The following is a 7329-nucleotide window of genomic DNA, read 5'->3' as shown; positions in this document are numbered from 1 at the left end:
TAGAGTCAAGGAGGCCAAGACACCTTTAAAAAGAGTAACTGATTTTGACATCAACCTTATTCATTCAATCGTATTTATCGAGCACTTACTGTGTGCAGAGCACTGTACTGAGCGCTTGGAAAATACAGTTTGGCAACAGATAGAGACAATCCCTACCCAACAACGGTCTTGCAGTCTAGAACCAAAGGGTCTGTTATAGCTTTGATTCAGGTTTTGGAAGGTGATGAAATTTTTGCGAAAATAGAAGAGCATATTCCTATCCTCAAGGACTGGAACCCTGGTGACTAACTAGAAACCACTGTCATTTTTATCCGTGCCATTTTTAAAACAGAAAAGGGAGTAAAGAAATTTCTGAAATCAGTTCTCCATGTGAATGTCACTCTATGAATAGCATCCTATTTGTTGAATGGTTCAGTTTCTGAATCTTGGGTGAAAGATTTGGATCCAAGAGAAGCAGCGTGGCTCAGTGGAAAGAGCCCGGGCTTGGAAGTCAGAGGTCAGGGGTTTGAATCCCAGCTCTGCCGCTTGTCAGCTGGGTGACTGTGGGCAAGTCACTTCACTTCTCTGTGCCTCAGTTACCTCATCTGTAAAATGGGGATTAACTGTGAGCCTCACGTGGGACAAACTGATTACCCTGTATTTACCCCAGGGCTTAGAACACTGCTCTGCACATAGTAAATGCTTAACAAATACCAAGATTATTATTATTATTATGTAATAATTGCATTAACTCATCTCCCATCATGCATTGCTTAACAATCTAAAATGTATAATCTGGAGTTACTCCCTAATTATGGCAAGCTAGTCTATCATTTTTAGTTCTCAATCTCTACTTAATGTTTTTTAAAACACATACATATGTATAATTAAACACACATATGGATCTGAAAGAGTCAGGACTGTGCTCAGGAGTCACCAGAAGGTCACCAGCATATTTCTAACGTGCAAATGATGATGGCCCTTGTTGAAGTGTGTGACATGACCTTTTTCTTAGAGGGTTCATTCTATTGAATCATATCTATTGAGCGCTTACTGGGTGCAGAGCACTCTACTAAACACTTGCACTGTACAGGGTTGGACCCCTTGATCTGCTGGGAAAATTCCCATGATGTCAGTCCACTGGATTGACTTCAGGGAGGCAGGTCTTCTAAAGAATAGTGAGTTACTGGATTGGCTACAATCTGGTAGACAATCAACGTGGTCTAGTGGAAAGAGCATGGGTCTAGGAGTCAGAAGACCTGGATTTTGATCCCAGCTCTGCTACTTGTCTCCTGTGTGACTTTTGGCAAGTTACTTAACTTATCTGTGCCTCAGTTCCTGCACCTGCAAAATGGTGATTTAATACCCGTCTTCCCTCCTTCTGATTGTGAGCCCCACGAGGGACCTGCTTATCTTGTTTCAGTGTCTGTTATCTTGTTTCAGTATCTGTTATCTTGTTTCAGTGATTTCAGTGCTTAGCAAAGTACTTGAGAAATAGTAAGCACTTAACAAATACCACAATTATTATTATTATTATTACTATTACAACCTGAGTGATTTCCTTAAGGGGTGGGATGGAGGATGGGATTGAGAAGCAGCGTGGCTCAGTGGAAAGAGCACGGGCTTTGGAGTCAGGGCTCATGAGTTCGAATCCCAGCTCTGCCACTTGTCGGCTGTGTGACTGTGGGCAAGTCACTTAACTTCTCTGTGCCTCAGTTCCCTCATCTGTAAAATGGGGATTAAGACTGAGCCCCACGTGGGACAACCTGATTCCCCTATGTCTACCCCAGCGCTTAGAACAGTGCTTGGCACATAGTAAGCGCTTAACAAATACCAACATTATTACATTATTAGGTGGAGTTCAAAATCTTGTCACTTGTATTTCTCTTCTGTCCTCGCCAGAAAATACGCAGGTTATTCGGAAGAATTTGTGGCAATGCCGGAGTGGCCACTAAAATTGTTCGGCCTGGCTTCCTTTTCTAGCTTTTTGTTCTTTGCCTACAGGTAATAGTGGTAAGAATAGCTGCAGTAGTAGTAGTCAGAGAAATAGTAGTAATAGTCACAGTAAAAGCAACATTTAGTGAGCACCCACTCCATGAGGAGCACTGTACTATGTGCTGGGAAAGTACAATCAATCAACCACTCCTTCCAAGGAGGTTACAATCTTGCTGGGGTGGGGGGGGAGGGAAGAGACACTAAAATAAATCACAGGGAGGAGAAGAAAATTTCTTCAGATAGGCCTGTGGTGACCCAGCACTTCTGGATCTATACAAATGAAATAACACTAGTGCTAATCCAAGTTATTTAGAAGAGCAGCAGTGCTTTCCTATACTCGTATTGGTTTAATACTCTTCAGGCTATAATTAAAAATGCTACTGAATAGCTCACTTTGGCTCAATGGACAGCAGTCCCCGGACATCGAGTCCCCGGACATCCGCCTTCAAGCATGAATAGGTTTTGCAAAGTTGCTCACCAGACAGTAGGTGTAACAGCACTTATTAAAAGCTTGCTCTCTGCCAAGCACTGTGCTAACGACTGGAGCAAGTTCAAAACATTCAGATAAGTTCACCTCATGATTTCTATGCTCTGCTTTCTCTTCAGCAGGAGTCCGTGGTTCATTTGGCAGTGCCGAGAGAGTGCAAGGGCCTCTGTACAAACCACTATTACTACAATCAATTATTTTGGAACTTGGGTGCTTCTGTCATCATCAACATTCTCCCCACACATCCAATCCGTCACCAACGCCTGCCGGTCTCACCTTTACAATATCGCCAAGATCTGCCCTTTCCTCTCCATCCAAATGGCTATCGTACTGGTACAAGCTCTCATAATATTCCGGCTGGATTATTGTGTCAGCCTTCTCTCTGATCTCCCCTCCTCCTGTCTCTCCCCGCTCCAGTCTATTCTTCATTCCGCTGCCCGGATCATCTTCCTGCAGAAACGCTCTGGGCATGTCACTCCCCTCCTTAAAAACCTCCAGTGGTTGCCCATCAACCTCCGCACGAAACAAAACCTTCTCACTCTGGGCTTCAAAGCTCTCCATCACCTTATCCCCTCCTACCTCACATCCCTTCTCTCTCCTAAAGCCCAGCCCACACACTCTGTTCCCCTGGTGCTGCTAACCTCTTCACTCTGCCTTGTTCCCTCCTGTCCCGCCGTCGACCCCCTGGCCCACGTCCTACCTCTGACCAGGAATGCCCTCCCTCCTCACATCCGCCAAACTAACTCTCTTCCCCTCTTCAAAGCCCTACTGAGAGTTCACTTTCTCCAAGAGGCCTTCCCAGATGAGCTTCCCCTTTTCCTTCTGCTCCCTGTGCTCCCTCTCTTGCTCCCCCTCCACCCTCTGCTCCCTCCCCCTTCCCCCCTTCACCTCCCCTCAGCTAGGGCCCCTTTCCCTCTGCTCCTCCCTCTCCCTCTTCCCCCCTCCCCTCAGCACTGTGCTCATTTGCTTATTTGTATATATTTTTATTACCCTATTTATTTTATTAATGAGTTGTCTATCCCCTTGATTCTATTTATTGTGATTATGTTGTCTTGCTTTCGTCCATCTGTCTCCCCCGATTAGACTGTAAGCCTGTCATTGGGCAGGGATTGTCTCTCCCTGTTGCCGAATTGTACATTCCAAGCGCTTAGCACAGTGCTCTGCACATAGTAAGCGCTCAATAAATACTATTGAATGAATGAATGAATCAACAGGACTGTAAAGGGGCCAGGAGACAGCTGCTTCAGAACAGAGCTAGGGTAATTGTGGGGCTTATTAAGCGCTTACTATGTGCCAGGTACTGTACTAAACGCTGGGGTGGATACGAGCAAATCAGATTGGACACGGTCCCTGTCCCGCATAGGGCTCACTGTCTTCTTCTCTGTTTTACAGATGAAGTAACTGAGGCACAGGGAAGTGACTTGCCTAAGGTCACATAGCAGAAAAATGGCGAAGCTGGGATTGGAACCCAGGACTTTCTGACTCCCAGGCCCAGGCTCTATCCGCTACACCATGTTGCTTCCCCAGCATGCTAGGAGTGGATGGGACTTCACAGAGCTGTGAGAGGTTGGACAGAATCTACTCTGTCTGCAGAAGCTGCATTCTATGTGGGGAGACCTTCATTCCCTAATTCCATAACAGTGTCCGATCCAAAGGTCAGCGTGAAAACACACATTATGGAAGAAGGGAGTTAACCTACACTTAAGTGTTGAGAAATAATTAAATTTATAAATCTCATACCAGTTTGCCTTGGTACCTCCTCATGATCAGATCCATTTTCTGAGGAACTCGCCTGTGTGGTCGGGGAGTCCATGGTTTTGGTGGAACTCACGTTTTGTCATGTTCAGCTACAATGAGAAAATGCAATATAATTTCAAGGGATAGTGGAACTATAGAAAAACACTGAATAGAAGAGCTTTTAGATAAGGACACCATTCAACCTTCTGAATGAGTCTTTCCTTGGGTGTAGCAAGAAGAACTGTATGTAGGGGATATTATAAGAGAGTCCCCACACCACAATAGCCCTGGACCCCACATCTCCCAAGAGATGGCCTTGCTCACATGTTATGAATAGTACCAGCTAAAATAGGACACTGGACATCAAATAGACACCTGCACACTGCCACCCACTAACCAATTCCATCTTCACATTGTTTCCATGATAAAGTAACTGGCAGCTATTGCTTTGGCAAAACAATGAGGCGTGAACAGAAAATGCCAATTTAATAAATTATTTTTACTATCCTAATGGATTAAAATGAACACAGGATGAAAGTTTGGTTTCAACTGGCTTGGCTATTTTCTGAAATAATTATCTATCTGAGATGTATGGATATAACTGATCTACAGGTTGGAGTGATCTTCAAATAACAGGTCAGTTTCAGAGGACCTTTTTCAAGAGCTAAAAATCCTTTCTATTGTGTTCCTACAGTGAGTTATTCTGGGGTTTAATTAACAGGGTTTGGATTACAGTTACCGCTCATTGGTCTGTCTTTTTCATTTAGTTGCAGGCAGTATAAATGAATAGTTAAAGTGCCAGAATGGGAGTCCAAAGTATTGATTTCCATTTCTGTCACCATCACTGATTGATTGAGTGACTTGGGTGAATCTCTCTGTATAGTTTTTCAGATCTCTTACAAGGCCAGTGGTAAGCACTTACTATGCGACAGGCACTGTTACTAAGCACTGAGGTAGGTACAAGGTGATTGGGTTGGACACGGTCCCTTGTCCCACATGGGGCTCGCAATCTTAGTCCCCATTTTACAGATGAGGTAACTGAGGCCCAGAGAAGTGAAGTAACTTGCCCAAGGTCACACAACAGACAAGTAACAGAGGCGGGATTAGAACCCCTGCCTTTCAGAACCCCAGGCCTGTGCTTTAGCCACTAGGCACACTGATTTCCTGTTCATTTGATTCATTTAGGACAGATGGTGACTGACCCAACAAACAGATAAAAGAGTTCAGCTGATAATATATGAAGAGAAAGAAAAAAAATTTAGGTATAAAAGGGAAGCAAAAAAACAGTCCAATAACAAGCAGAGAGAGGAAATTCTTATCAATAAATGATATTTATTGAGTGCTTACCATAAACAGAGTACTGTACTAAGCACTCAGTAGAGTACAATTTAGCAGATTTGGTAGACATGCTCCCGGCCCATAAGGAATTTACAGCCTAGAGGAATTCTTTAGAAGAAACCAGAATTTTTTAAAAAAGAGCAAAGAGCACTTTTTTAAAATAATGGACAAAAGACAGCTGAAGATGAATGAAATGGAAGGTATAAATCATTATACATAAATAAATCATACAGAAAGAAGGAGAGACAGGATTAAAGAATAACTTTGCTTCTGAAGCATGGGTGAAGAGCTATCATTTCTTAGCTATTACTATTTATTTTTCAGGTGATCTTAGTGGAGTTTGGGGATTTTTTAAATGGTATTTGTTAAGCACTCACTATGTGCCAAGCACTGTTCTAAGTGCGGGAGAGGCTACAAGGTAATCAGGTTGTCCCATGTGGGGCTCACGCTTAACTTCTCTGTGTCTTGGTTACCTCATCTATAAAATATGGATTAAGATTGTGAGCCCTATGTGGGACAGGGACTGTGTCCAACCTGAGTATCCTGCATCTACCCCAGCACTTAGTACAGTGTCTGGCACATAGTAGACATGTAAATACCGTTAAAAAAACTACAAGTTGATTACACCTATAACTACCATCAAATTTTCTTTGAAAACTAATTGCTGTTCTTATTGTCCTCCCCCTCTCTCCTCAGTGACCTCCCCCTATAACTTCCGAGCTATAGTTCATTGTAATCCCCACTCCCCAATCAATCACCTCCTTCAGGAGGCCTTCCCAGACTGAACCCCCTTTTTCCTCTGCACCTCCTCCCCATCACCCCTACTCCCTCCCTCTGCTCTACCCCCTTCCCCTCCTCACAGCATTTGTGTATATTTGTACATATTTATTAACTTATTAATGATGTGTATATATCTATAATTCTTTTTATCTATTTTGATGTTGATGCCTGCCTACTTGTTTTCTTTTGTTGCCTGTCTTCCCCTTTTAGACTGTGAGCCCATTGTTGGGTAGGGATTTTCTCTATCTGTTGACAAATTGTACTTTCCAAGTGCTCAGTACAGTGTTCTGCACACAGTAAATGCTCAGTAAATACAGTTGAATGAACGAACATTGGTGTCTCCCTGGGACAACAGAGCACGTGGGCCAGGGCTGAGGGTGGGGGAGGAGGGGAGAGGAAATGGGAGGGTGGCTAAGGCCCAGCTGTCCCTCCTTGTTCCCCAAAGGGACTGAGTCACACCTGAACCTCACAGATGTTTCCCATTTGCATCAACCCTACTGTACCAGATAAACTCATTTCTTCCCCGTGTCTAATCCTCTCTGCTTCTAGGTTGAGGCAGATTTACTTTCTCTACTCTCCAGAGCACACTCTCTAATGTGCAAATAGAATGTGTTTACCAACTCTGTTACATTGTACTCTCCGAGGTACTTAGTATACTATTTACCACACACTAAGTGCTCAATAAATGCCATTCACTGACTGAAGTAGAGCTAAAGTATAACCTGAAGGGACCAAGATTACAGCTGGCTTTCCAGTTAGAAGATGATGTCGCTAATGGTGAGTGTGTACAATTGGAAAAGAAAAAAGTGATGTGTCAAAGAGGTTTCTGTTTGTGTGCTACATATCTAAGGCTATTTTGGAGGAGGCAAATTACTTTTAAGGATCTATTTCTTTAGTCTCTGTCTCCATTTGGGGTGAGCCAAGTGTTCCTAAACAGGGCCGTGCAGAGTGGGGGCAAGTCTTTTTCAGGTTAGTAAATATTTTCCTAGGCTCTGTTAAGTGGATAAATGGTA

The sequence above is a fragment of the Ornithorhynchus anatinus genome, chromosome 7 (assembly GCF_004115215.2).
Source record: "Ornithorhynchus anatinus isolate Pmale09 chromosome 7, mOrnAna1.pri.v4, whole genome shotgun sequence".
Lineage (NCBI taxonomy): Eukaryota > Metazoa > Chordata > Mammalia > Monotremata > Ornithorhynchidae > Ornithorhynchus > Ornithorhynchus anatinus.
The sequence above is the reverse complement of the archived record's forward strand: the minus strand, read 5'-3'. Positions refer to the sequence as shown.